Genomic DNA, 13,007 nt, shown 5'->3' on the forward strand with positions numbered 1-13,007 from the left:
TTCCTTTATAGCACTCTATAAGGTTAGTGCTATGCACATATGATCACGTGATGGTGCTATGCACACATGATCACATGATGTTGAGCGTGAACTCTCAACAAAGGCCAACTGTCAAGCGTACGTGCGCCATTGGGATGGAGCCAAGATGCTTGGAGAAGCGTGCATTGAATTTTGCACATGTTTACTTGAAGGACCTGAAGAAGCTTTGGCATATTAGGGACACGCTTGATATATGCAAGGAATATCATGTTAAAGATATAATGGGATGTGTGCATGTCTTCTTGAGCCGTGGATCCATCAATGAACAAGAGTACGATTACATACATCAGGAGGTTGAGGACGAGGTTGCAAGTGACCCTCCCACCAACGACAATGAGAGTGGGAGTACATGACAGCAATGCAGAGTAGTAGATAGTTTTTTACAGCAGTGTGCAATGTTTCATTGCAACAAATGAATTTATTGTGATGGATATGTTGTGTGGCAACTAATAGAGCCTATGGTTTCCTTTAACACTAATGTGAAACGTGTTCAAAATGATTTCCAAATGGCGGTTTTATGTCTATCTTCTAGAAAGTTGAAATCATGAAATGGTTGCAACGCGCTTTTCAAATGCACAAAATCAAGGTTATGTGAAATGGTGGTTCTAATGTCTACACAACATAAGGTTGAAGTTCGTACGCTCATTGAGGTTTGATCATTTTTGAATTTGACATGCATGCCAGATGTTTATACATCTCATGGGAATAGAAAAGCGTGGTGTTTTTAACGTCTACATGGTACTTTTTTGAAGTTGAAATGCCTTTCAATGCAAATAAAATTTTTGGATCTGACACATGCGCCTGCACCTTAAAGTCTAGATGCTTCTCCATGAACAATCGTTTGAGTGTGGTGGCTGTGTTGGTACATTGTACGCTCCGACGCTTGTGTTTTTTTCCTCCAGATGGTCTTATGGCTATGATTCCCTACTGTGGGAAACTTTTATTTAAGCGAACCTCCAAGTACCCCCACCTTTATTGCAATTGTGATTCTATAGTGTGGGAAATCTTTATGCTAGCAAACCTCCATCAACACCCACCTTTGCGTGGTGGCTGCGTTGCTACATTGTGCGATTCGATGCTTGTGGTTTTCTTCCTTGAACATTATTATGGTTGTGATTCCTTAGCATGGGTAACCTTTATTTAAGTGAGCCACCAGGTACACCCACCTTTATTTTGGTTGCAATTTTGAAGCGTGGGAAAGCTTTATGCTAGTGAACCTCCAGGTACAATACAGGGGAAGTGAGACAGAGAGAGAGAGAGAGAGAGAGAGAGAGTATGTGTGCGTTGTTTTTGTGATGACACTTCTCATAGGATGAAGCCACGTCTCAACCAACTTTAGAGGTCTCAAGGACTTGGATGCTATGTGCAAAAAATCTCTCCTTGTTTGGAATATGGCGTCCCCAACAACAGCTCCGGCGTCAAGGGTTCATCAGCGCAAAGGTAAGCGGTGTATTCAAGATGTTTTTGGAATTCAAAAACCAACAGAGATTGTCTTGGAACATGACAATCAACCTCCATGAGAGCCATCCCTCATCACTCTTGTTGGCCATGCCTTTTTGTGCAAAACCCTCTAGATGGTCCTTTTGATTGGTGATAGCCTTCAGTGGCTACCTTTGTTGGATCCACGTGCACAAGGCATGTCAAGACGGGCGCATGTCCTATATGTGAGGGTTGAAGACTTCATATGGGAGAAAGTAGGGGGAACGCCTTCCCTACGGCATTTAAGATAGTGTCTCATCACAAGAGGGCCCTTGGTAGCATGACAAAGCCCAATGAATGGAGTTGGACAAAAGAAACCACGTAATGATTTCCAAAACCTCAGTCCTTGAGTATGTCATGTATCTATTGTGTGTATTTACCTTTATGTGAATCTCGAGACTATTTTGCAGGTACTGGTGTAGCTTTGGTCCTGATGACCTTCGAGAATGTCAATCTCAAAATATTACGGCTTCTGTGAACCCTCCTAAGATAAAAAAGGGTAGTAGGCTGCGGAAGCAAAAAGGCACCCACTGCCATGGCTGCACTTGCCATTTTTCTATTTGCCAGCTCTATCTATTTCAAGATGTGGCATCAATTACATATTTTCAAATGGAGCATGTGGACAAAACTGGACACATATCCCATGGGTTGGATTACTTACAAGTCACGACAGTGTATCAAGGACTGATGTGTCATTTGCTCCATGGCTTTCACGGTGAATGAAGTCATGGGTTCTCACGATGCTAGCGAGGTGTGGGATCAACACATCAAAGACTTCTAGAAGCATCTAGAAGGGAACCCAAGTGCATTGGTCCAACGTGATGATTTCTTGATGATTTGAGACATACTCAACATTGCAAAGAAGCTAGACTCGACTACTTTCCAGCACCACGATGACAATTCCATTAGTATGAGGATTTGGGCCGTGACTAACTCAGATCACATGTTCATCTATAGTGAGCAGGATATTCCAAAATAAAGGCCGTTCATCTTGGGCATCCAGACAGCTTGGCAATTGGATATGTTGAACACATATGGCAATGGTGGCCTAATCGCAATGGATGCAACATTAGAAACTAATCGATACAAGGTATCTGTGTACAATTTGACGTGTGTTTCTTCTCGAATGATTACTCTAGAAGTAGATCTATGTCTTATCCAAGCTCCATCCTCGACTGTAGTTCCATCTATACACCATGATGGTATTCGATAAGCATCGAAACAGGGTTCCTATTGCATGGGTGATCACCTCCTTGGCTACGAAGGTAGATATTCAAACTTGGATTATGGCTTTCCGTGACCGCATCCTTGACCACAACAAGTCATGGGAGCCCAATGCGTTCATCATCGATGATGGCCTTGCTGAGGTGGATGCTCTACAGTACATATGCTTGCATGTGCATGAAGGGTCTTAAGTGTAGTTCATAATGTCCTAACACCCGTTTTAGTGTAGGCTTGTCTTTGGTGTGGACATATATCTTTGCCTATGGCATGTGCGGCATTCATGGCTTAAGAACTTGGTTAGGAAGGTGCATGATTGACCCACTCGAGCAGCCATGTTCAAGAGCCTTGGAGCCATAATGAACATGCATGGTTTGCTTGGGCAACCCGCGAAGACCAAGAGGACCATGCAAAGGATTTTGTGTCAAGTTTCATGCTGGAGTTCGCACACCAGGCAGACTTTATATCGTACTTTAGGTGGGGTAACCAGTTCATCGAGCAAAGGAAATCCTAGACGAGTATGTCACGTTCCTCGAAGGAGAGCACCTCATAGCTACTGTTCAAAGCATATCAAGCATCGGAGAAAGATATACCATGTACAATGCCGATTGCAAGTGGGCTTGCTATGATTGTGACTGGTCTTGGGGCTTGCTGTGATTGTGACTGGTCTTGCAAAGGAAATTTTTACAAGCACTAGGCTAAGGTACTGATCCTATATGGCTTTCCCTTGGAGACCATGGTAGTTGGGGCCCTACGCATGCACGGTGGGAATTTCATGGAATTCAAAAGCCAAGGTTTGTGAAGTATTGTTGCTTTGTGTTTTACATAGACAACTCATTAATAATTTTCTTGATAGCATGGGTTCCAATCTTACACAGATGATCTAGAGGTTTTAGGAGAACAATCATTTGAGGGACTACACGAGGATGCCTCTCATGTAGTGAAAAAGGTTGGGAGCATTTCAGATACCACTAATCTTGGCACAATCGCGATGGTGGAGAGACTTCGTCATGACCTTAGGGGTTGCATGTCCGTGATGGAAAACATAGCAGGTACAAATGCATGTCTTTGTCATGTCCTTGACTTGTATGGCAAAGGTGGGTGGGCTAATTGAGGGTTATTGTTGGCCATGCTGCAGGGGGGAATGAGTTCCTTCTATCTCAAGGTATAGCTATGATGACGCGAGCTGGGATAGACCTTCAAGGATGGAGGACCAAACTCTTCACCCTTTCACCGCACTCCAAGCTATCGATGATGATTTTCGGAGCTTGATCCAGAGGGCAAGGCCTTTTATAGAGAAACACAGGCACCAATCTAAGACCTCAACTCCCACTGGGGCAACCAAGTCTTATCCATCTCTTGTGGCTATTGGAAAGGTGAGACACAACAAGAAGAGTATGTAGGAATACCTAAACGATAAGTCAATGGGTGACCACTGCACTAATACTTGACCGGGAATGTTTGAGCATACTTAATGGTGTTCAAACAAAAAACATTGTTCAGAGACATGCTTAAGTGTATATGTCATTGCTCTAGAGTCTATATGCTTATCTCGTCGCTTTTATGTTTATGTGTGGTGTGGCTGATTTTATATTAACACTGATGTTGCATTCGAGTTTGCAATCATACTATCCCATGGTGGGAGCAATGTTTACATGACCATATTTTTATATGTTCATATGTTCATACATTTATATGCCCATATATCTATACCTTTATATGCCCATATGTCTATATGCTATATGTTTAAGCGTTTATATGTTTAATGTTTATATGCTTATATGTTTATGTTTATATGTTTGTGTGTTCAAGGTTTATATCTTATACGCTATATGTTGCATGTTGTATGCTATATGCAACTATATGTTTAGATGGCATATGTTCATATGTTTACATGTCTAGATGCCATAACTTAATTATATGTTATATATTTTCAATGTCTATATGTTACACATGTCCATGTGTTCATATGTGTATATGTTTATATGTTTAGATGCTATATGTTTAAGTGTTTATATGTTATATGCTTATGTTTATGTGTTTATATGTTCATATGCCATAAGTTTATATACTATATGGTTAAATGTTCATATGGTATATGGTATATGTTCCATATTTTATGCTTATATGTTTATATGTTATATGTTATATGCGTATATATTAACACGCTATATGCTTATATGTTATATGTTTATACGCTCAATTGTTATATGTTTATATGCAGCCATATGTTTATGTTTATGTGTTTATATGTTATATGTTTATATGCTTATATGTTTATATGCCATATGTTTATGTTTATGAGTTAATATGTTCATATGCCATAAGTTTGTACACTATATGTTTAAATGTTCATATGGTATATGGTATATGTTATATGTTTTATTCTTATATGTCTACATGCCATATGCTTATATGCTTGTAAGTTTATATGTTTACATGCCATGTGTTTACGCTTATATGTTTAAATGTTTATAGGTTTACGCTTATAGGTTTAAATGTTATATGTTATATGCTATTTACTATATGTTGAAACGTTATATCCTATATGCTTATATGTTATGTGCTTAAATGTTTATATGTTATATGTTTAGATGCCATACGCATATGTTTATATGTAATTTGTCGTCAAAATTTTGGTGATCATCTAAGTATCATTATTGATAATTTTGGTCATGTGATAGATTGTATTCCTTGTTTGTTTTTAGTTTAAACAACAAAATACAACACTACTATTGTAAATTTTTCTCTATAAACACTATAATCATTTTATTCATCATAAAAAAAGATAAAATCAATTGTCAAACCATGAAGGCTAAACAAATTTTCAGTAAACAAATGAGCAAGATGTAGAACTAAGATTTCCTCCTTCATAGGAATGAACCTAGATTCTTGCAAAGAATCTATCTCGAGGATATGAGACCTTAATAGAGTTAAATATGTCAAACTAAATTTTAACAAATCAAAGCTGATTTACATGGCTGATTCTACTCAAGGCATCATCCACCTTATTTGTATAACCCTTCCTATAATGGATCTCAAAATCAAACTCTTTTATATGATCTGACCAATCTTTTTTGCCCCTTAATTCAAGAGAATCGCAAAAGTATTTCAAAGAAGAGTTATCTAGAAATACCACAAAGTAGAACCATAAAGATAATGTTTCCACTTTTTCAATGCATGAATCATAGAAAATATCCCTTTTGCATGCCATTTCATTTGAGGTTCAATTGAATTTTTTCTCTCGAAATCAACTATCCTACCATCCTAGAATAATGCAGGTCCAATGACATGATCATTGGCATCTATTTCAACCACAAAAGGTTTACACATATCCACAATCCGTAATATAGGACCAGTGGTTACTTGACGTTTTGACTCAAAAATCACCCATCCAACTCCTTAGTCTAAAAAATTGGCTTGTACAAGTATCATACTTTCCTCTCTCCACCCTTTGGAAAGAAATGAAAGAGGTAATGCAATTTTTGCATAATTCTAGATAAATATCTTGAAAAATTTTACAAATCCTAAGAAGGATTTGACTTGAGTGATGGTTTTCAAATTCATATACCTGCCTGATCTTTTCATAATTAATGTGGACACTATCAATAATAATAACACGTCCAAGGCACATTAGCTCTTATTTAAAGAATTCACATTTGCTCTCACATTTTCTCTTTCAAATAATTAATGCGGACACCATCAATAGTAATAACATGTCCAAGGTACATCAGCTCTTGTTTAAAATTCAAACTTGCTCTCGTTAGCAAATAAGACTTTTTTTTTGAGAATATCTAAAACAAATCTGAGATGATGAGCATCCTCAAGAGTTTTACTATATACAAAGATGTTATGTAAGAAAACAATCACAAACTTTCCTAGATATGGATGAAATAAGTCGTTCATAGTCTACCAAAAATTACTGGTGCAGTTGCAAGTCTAAAGGGCAACCCTAAGAACTCATAATTCCCATATATAGTTTTGAGACCAGCCTTGAAGACATCACCCTCAAATATCCGAATTTGATGGTAACTAGTTCTCAAATCAATCACTCCCACCTGCTACTCTCACTGGGCTCTCACTACTAGAATGAGCATTGCACACTTACAAAACAACTTTCCTAAAATCATTTCTAATTTTCCTACCACCCTACACATCACGTAGACTTTTGCAGCTTATTTGATCACTAATTTTATTCAAGAAATTGCTTTGAAAAACCCACATTCAATACTAGAAAATCTAAACAACCATGAAATAAAATGAAGCATGAAAAAATATAGAAATGTTAAAGTCAAAGAAGGCTCCACATCAAGCTCTTTGAAACTTTTCTTTGTTACTCTTTTCCCCAAATTTATATTGCTGAGTATCACCCTAAGAAACGAGCATTATAGCAACGTACACCATGATGAACCCTCATAAATACAACTACAGATAGAAAAGCTGCAGCCAAGTGCAGACTTGTTTGAAACAACATTAGTATGCTAACATATACATGGATCAACTTTGAGGCACACAGTAGTAGTTGCAAAATTCTAACATGAGCAAAGCACGTTCCCAAAGAGAACACCAATATAATAACACACAAAATGACTAAATCCTTATTCTTTCTTTATAGCAGTCTCAATAAAGTCTCCAAGTGCTTCTTCTACACTTCCTATGACCATCAACTAGCGAATTCCATATGTACTTGGTAGTAAGCACTTGCGCACCAGTGAAACCCACACCCAATTTCATTTTCTCAACCAGCTCTTCAATACATTCATCACACTCACGTAGGAGCTTCTGCATTTCCTAAAATCAATCAACAATTTTCTGTTACCAAAGTACGTACAAGTCAACTCCAACACAAAGTATCTAATTTCTACATTGCCCTTCAAACTCTATAGTCTATTCAGCACACTAAAAACCATTTATAATGAGAAAAATCAACTCATGAACAAAATTCCACGCTGTCAAATTTTACATCCTCCATTACTATGCATGCTGCCTCCAAGCTCCTCCGTACATCCCCATCCTCAATACACATCACTTCTTTTCAAATAAGGCTTTTTTGCACCACTTCTCAATAACTGTCTTTGCATATTCTATAGTTGCCTTTGCTTAGCCAACCCTTATTAAATGTCTAAAGAATACTCTGATGCTGAAAAAAAAGGAACTAGATAAAAATCAATCACACCCAATTACCACTCATTGGCACCTACATTCCATAACTACAAAATCAAGTATGCAATCCTGCATTTGTTGTCTAATCACATGTGCTTGGCTATTAAATGAGAATAACTAGGACATGTCGTAGAAATCTAATACAACACACATTTGTTGTTAGCCAGACTGCATGTGCTTCACTATCAAATGAGATTTGGCTTGGCTATCAAAAAAGGAATCTATGCCGTAGCAACTCATAACGGTCTATTCATAACACTTTCATAGAAAAGGTACATTAATAGCACCTGTTTGAATTTCCTGCCATCATCTTTAGCTCACGAAAAACCCAACACAATTGTCATAGACAGGCCACAACCACTATCTCGAATAGAAATCCTTGTCATTGATCCATTACTACTAAGATAGGCTTCAAAGAGCATAATGAATCGATTAAATCTAATTTTACTATTTGACAACTGTAAGAAATCAATCGCATGGCTTTTGGAAAAACGTAGAACACTTCCACTTTATCCAACTAAACAATTAAAATAGATTCCTCTTCCTTGAGGATCTTCTACTACTCCAACATCACTCCTAAATCAGTGTTACAGCTTACACATGATCTAGAAGATGACGTGCCCTTTTGACAAACTTTTGACAAACCTCTCCTTCTCAGAACGTTCTACTTTCCTCAAACAAATTGAGACAGCTCGTTCATGAAGCGTCCCCAAACAAGTGATGCATGGAACCGATCCCTGTCGCTTCCGCTTGCACTGTTTTGCCATAGGAGCAATTCCAATTGCAAAGCACTGTTTTGCCATAGGAGTAAAGCAGATTGAGAGATACGAATGCATGACCACAAATACGAGGAAGCTCATCAATGAAGAAAGGACACACGAACTGAGACTAACGGGTCGTTCACTTGACTTACCAACTCAACCGTCAAGAAACATGCCCATTGTTAACTTTGATCATGCAAACTCTACGTCAAATGAGCAAAGATTCCAAACGTGTAACCCTATTCATTTAAGTGCACAGTTATCCATTTAACCTAACCCAAGTGATTCCACAGGGGAGGTGAGTTAATTTCGGATGTCATTGGCACATGGCCCTTTGGAGGCAAACACTTTAGCATACAAGCGACACCCAGACATTTGTGCAAAAGCAGATACATCAACTGCTGAGCGCTTATGGAAGGAGTACTTCACTACTGGTTTGACAATCCACAACAAAGTACTTGTACGACGATCTCAACTCAATCCTTTTTTCTCTGTACATTGAATTCTCACGCCTCTGCTTTCACTCGTAGCAGACACACCCAACAACCCCAGATTTCAAGCAGAAACCCACCAAGGAGTCGCTCTGGATAGACGGGTTGCACACTTCAGAAAATGGAGAGTGCACACCACCCCATGCACAGCTCCATAGGCCAACTGCCAGAGCTTAGTATGGAGGAGGCACTCGCTTCTTTGGCAAGCACGACTCATCCGCCTTCGGTTGAAAACTTGGCATGCATCTTGCGCAAGTGCAGAAAACACAAAAATCGAGCGTATGCCCTGCGCTTGCATGCCTACCTGCGCAAACGTGGGCTGGAAGCGCACAAGTCAATTGGGAACTACGTCGTTCCAATGTTGGTGGAAGTTGGAAGCATGTGTGATGCCCAGCAGGTTTTTGATAAATTGGTTGATCGGAATGAGTATTCCTGGACTTCTCTCATCACTGGTTATATTGAATGTGGGGAATTACAGCATGCCTTAGCACTGCACCAACAAATGCAGGAGGATTGTGTACATCCTAGTGGGTATACGTTCGTTTCCTTACTAAAGGCTTGTGCCAAGCTGAAAGATAAAGAAAGAGGCCGAGAAATACATGCAGAGATTGCGAGAATGGGGTTGTTGGAAACAAATCCTTTTGTTGGTAACACCTTGGTTGATATGTATGCCAAGTGTGGCATGCTTGCAAAAGCACAGGAAGTGTTCGACAAGCTTCCAGTTCGAGATGCAGTCTCGTGGAATGCACTTATAGCAGGGTATGCTGAACATGACCTTGGTCAGGATGCGCTGAACTGTTTTAAACAGATGCAATTGGAGGGTGTCTCGCCAAGTGTGGTCACATATATTTGCAGCTTGAAAGCTTGTGGCAGCATAGCAGCCATAGAGAAGGGCCAGGAAATACATGCTGAGATTGCAAGACAAGGGTTGTTGCAAAGACATCCTTTTGTTGGTAACACCTTGGTTGATATGTATGCCAAGTGTGGCTTGCTTGCAAAAGCACAGGAAGTCTTTGACAAACTTCCAGTTCGAGATGCAGTCTCTTGGAATGCACTTATCGCAGGGTATGCTGAACATGACCTTGGTCAGGATGCACTGAACTGTTTTGAACAGATGCAATTGGGGGGCATCTTTCCTGATGCGGTCACATTTATTTGCAGCTTGAAAGCTTGTGGCAGCATAGGAGCCATAGACAAGGGCCGAGAAATACATGCTGAGATTGCACGAAAGGGGTTGTTGGAAAGAGATTCTTTGGTTGGTAGCGTCTTGGTTGATATGTATGCCAAGTGTGGCTTCCTTGCAAAATCACAGGAAGTGTTCGACAAACTTCCAATTCGAAATGCAGTTTCATGGAATGCACTCATCGCAGGGTATGCTGAACATGACCTTGGTCAGAATGCTCTCAACTGTTTCAATAAGATGCACTTGGAGGGCATCTCTCCTGATGCGGTCACATTTATTTGCATCTTGAAGGCTTGTGGCAGCATAGGAGCCATAGACAAGGGCCGAGAAATACATGCTGAGATTGCAAGAAAGGGGTTGTTCGAAAGACATCCTTTTGTTGGTAACACCTTGGTTGATATGTATGCCAAATGTGGGTTGCTTGCAAAAGCACAGGAAGTGTTCAACAAACTTCCAATTCGAAATGCAGTCTCTTGGAATGCAATTATCGCAGGGTATGCTGAGCATGACCTTGGTCAGGATGCTCTGAACTGTTTCGAACAGATGCAATTGCAGGGCATCTCTCCTGATGCGGTCACATTTATTTGCAGCTTGAAAGCTTGTGGCAGCATAGGAGCCATAGACAAGGGCCCAGAAATACATGCTGAGATTGCGAGAAAGGGGTTATTGGAAAGACATCCTTTTGTTGGCAACAGCTTGGTTGATATGTACGCCAAGTGTGGCTTGCTTGCAAAAGCACGGGAAGTGTTCGACAAACTTCCAGTTCGAGATGCAGTCTCGTGGAATGCACTTATTGCAGGGTATGCTGAACATGACCTTGGTCAGGATGCACTGAACTGTTTCGAACAGATGCAATTGGAGGGCATCTCTCCTGATGCGGTCACATTTATTTGCAGCGTGAAAGCTTGTGGCAGCATAGGAGCCATACACAAGGGCCGAGAAATACATTCTGAGATTGTGAGAAAGGGGTTGTTGGAAAGAGATCCTTTTGTTGGTAGTACCTTGGTTGATATGTATGCCACTTGTGGCTTGCTTGCAAATGCACAGGAAGTGTTCAACAAACTTCCAATTCGAAATGCAGTCTCCTGGAATGCACTTATGACAGGGTATGCTGAACATGACCTTGGTCAAGATGCGCTGAAATGTTTCGAACAGATGCAATTGGAGGGCATCTCTCCTGATGCGTTCACATTTGTTTGCAGCTTGAAAGCTTGTGGCAGCATAGGAGCCATAGACAAGGGCCGAGAAATACATGTTGAGATTGCAGGAAAGGGGTTGTTGGAAAGAGATCCTTTTGTTGGTAGCACCTTGGTTGATATGTATGCCAAGTGTGGATTGCTTGCAAAAGCACAAGAAGTGTTTGACAAACTTCCAGTTCGAGATGCAGTCTCGTGGACTGCACTTATTGCAGGGTATGCCCAGCTAGGAGAGAGTGAAAAGGTTTTTCTTATGCTTGACAGAATGAGCGCAGAAGGCATAAAACCAGACGGGGTCACATTCCTTAGCATTCTTACTGTATGCAGTCACACAGGTCTAGTGGAGGAGGGCCAGACATACTTTGAGTCCATGAGCAAAGACTATTGCATCAATCCAACTATTGAGCACCACACTTGCATGGTGGATCTACTTGGCCGTGCAGGCCAATTAGATAAGGCAGTAGTGATTATAAAGAAGATGCCATTCAATACTAATCTCAGGTTGTGGCATACTGTGTTGGGTGCTTGTCAGAAGTGGGGGAATGTGGAGCTTGGAAGGTGGGCCTTTGAACATGCACTGGAACTGGATAAAACGGATGCTGCAGCTTATGTCTTGATGTGTAATATCTATGCAGATGCCCGCATGCAGGAGGACGCTAAGCAGATTGACTTAATGAGAATAAAAGAACAAGCATGGGAGAAGCCAGGGCAGAGGTGGACTGATTTTGGCGGAATTGTGCATTCATTTTTGGTAGGGGATACAGGACATTCCCAAAGCAATCATATATATGAACATCTTCTTTCAAAATAAGGGAAGAAGGATATGTACCAGATTTGCATTGGCTGTCCCAGGACATATCTGATATTTGAGTAACGTCAGCACATTGAGAAGTTGGCTATCGCTCTGATTAATACACCCAAGGGGGTACCTATACATGTAAAATTTATTTGGGTTCGCAAAGAGAGTCATTCAGCTACAGGCACTTACATCCAAAGTAGAGCAGCAAACTATTCTTTTTAGAGATGCTGACCACTTTCATGCTTTCAAGAACGGAAAGTGTTCTCGGTAATCCTAGTGTAACTATGGTAGCATTTATTCCTATTACTTGAAATGTTGATGCGAGCATGACAGAAACATAGGTGAGGCAGACTCAGACAAGAATAATGAAAGGATGACAAGTGTGGGATCATGTGTGCTTTAGTGAACAAGGTTGTTTGTTTCTAGAAATCCAGTCTCCCTTTTCTCCATATTATTAGACCTGAAAAGACGTTTGATTTCTGCAAAGTACATTGTGTGACTTTTTCATGATTTTGTGTGGTGTTTGTGTTTTGTCTTATTACATATCCATCCCCACTTTATTGAATTCCCTTGTTACAGAGTCTTCTATGAGCTAATCCTGGTTTTTCAGTTTTGAAGTTTGCTACTAAGGCTATTATATATTGTATTTTTTTGTGCTTAAGAAGGTGTTATATC

The 13,007-nt window shown here is 40.0% G+C and overlaps 1 pseudogene; it reads left to right on the forward strand.

Annotated features, from left to right (window-relative positions):
* The first annotated feature begins 9,016 nt into the window (after positions 1-9,016).
* Positions 9,017-12,684, forward strand: LOC147905701 (pentatricopeptide repeat-containing protein At5g27110-like; annotated as a pseudogene).
* Positions 12,685-13,007: the final 323 nt, after the last annotated feature.

This window comes from Dipteris shenzhenensis, chromosome 1, assembly GCF_047967505.1.
Source record: "Dipteris shenzhenensis isolate YYH24624 ecotype China chromosome 1, Dip_SZ_1.0, whole genome shotgun sequence".
Classification (NCBI taxonomy): domain Eukaryota; kingdom Viridiplantae; phylum Streptophyta; class Polypodiopsida; order Gleicheniales; family Dipteridaceae; genus Dipteris; species Dipteris shenzhenensis.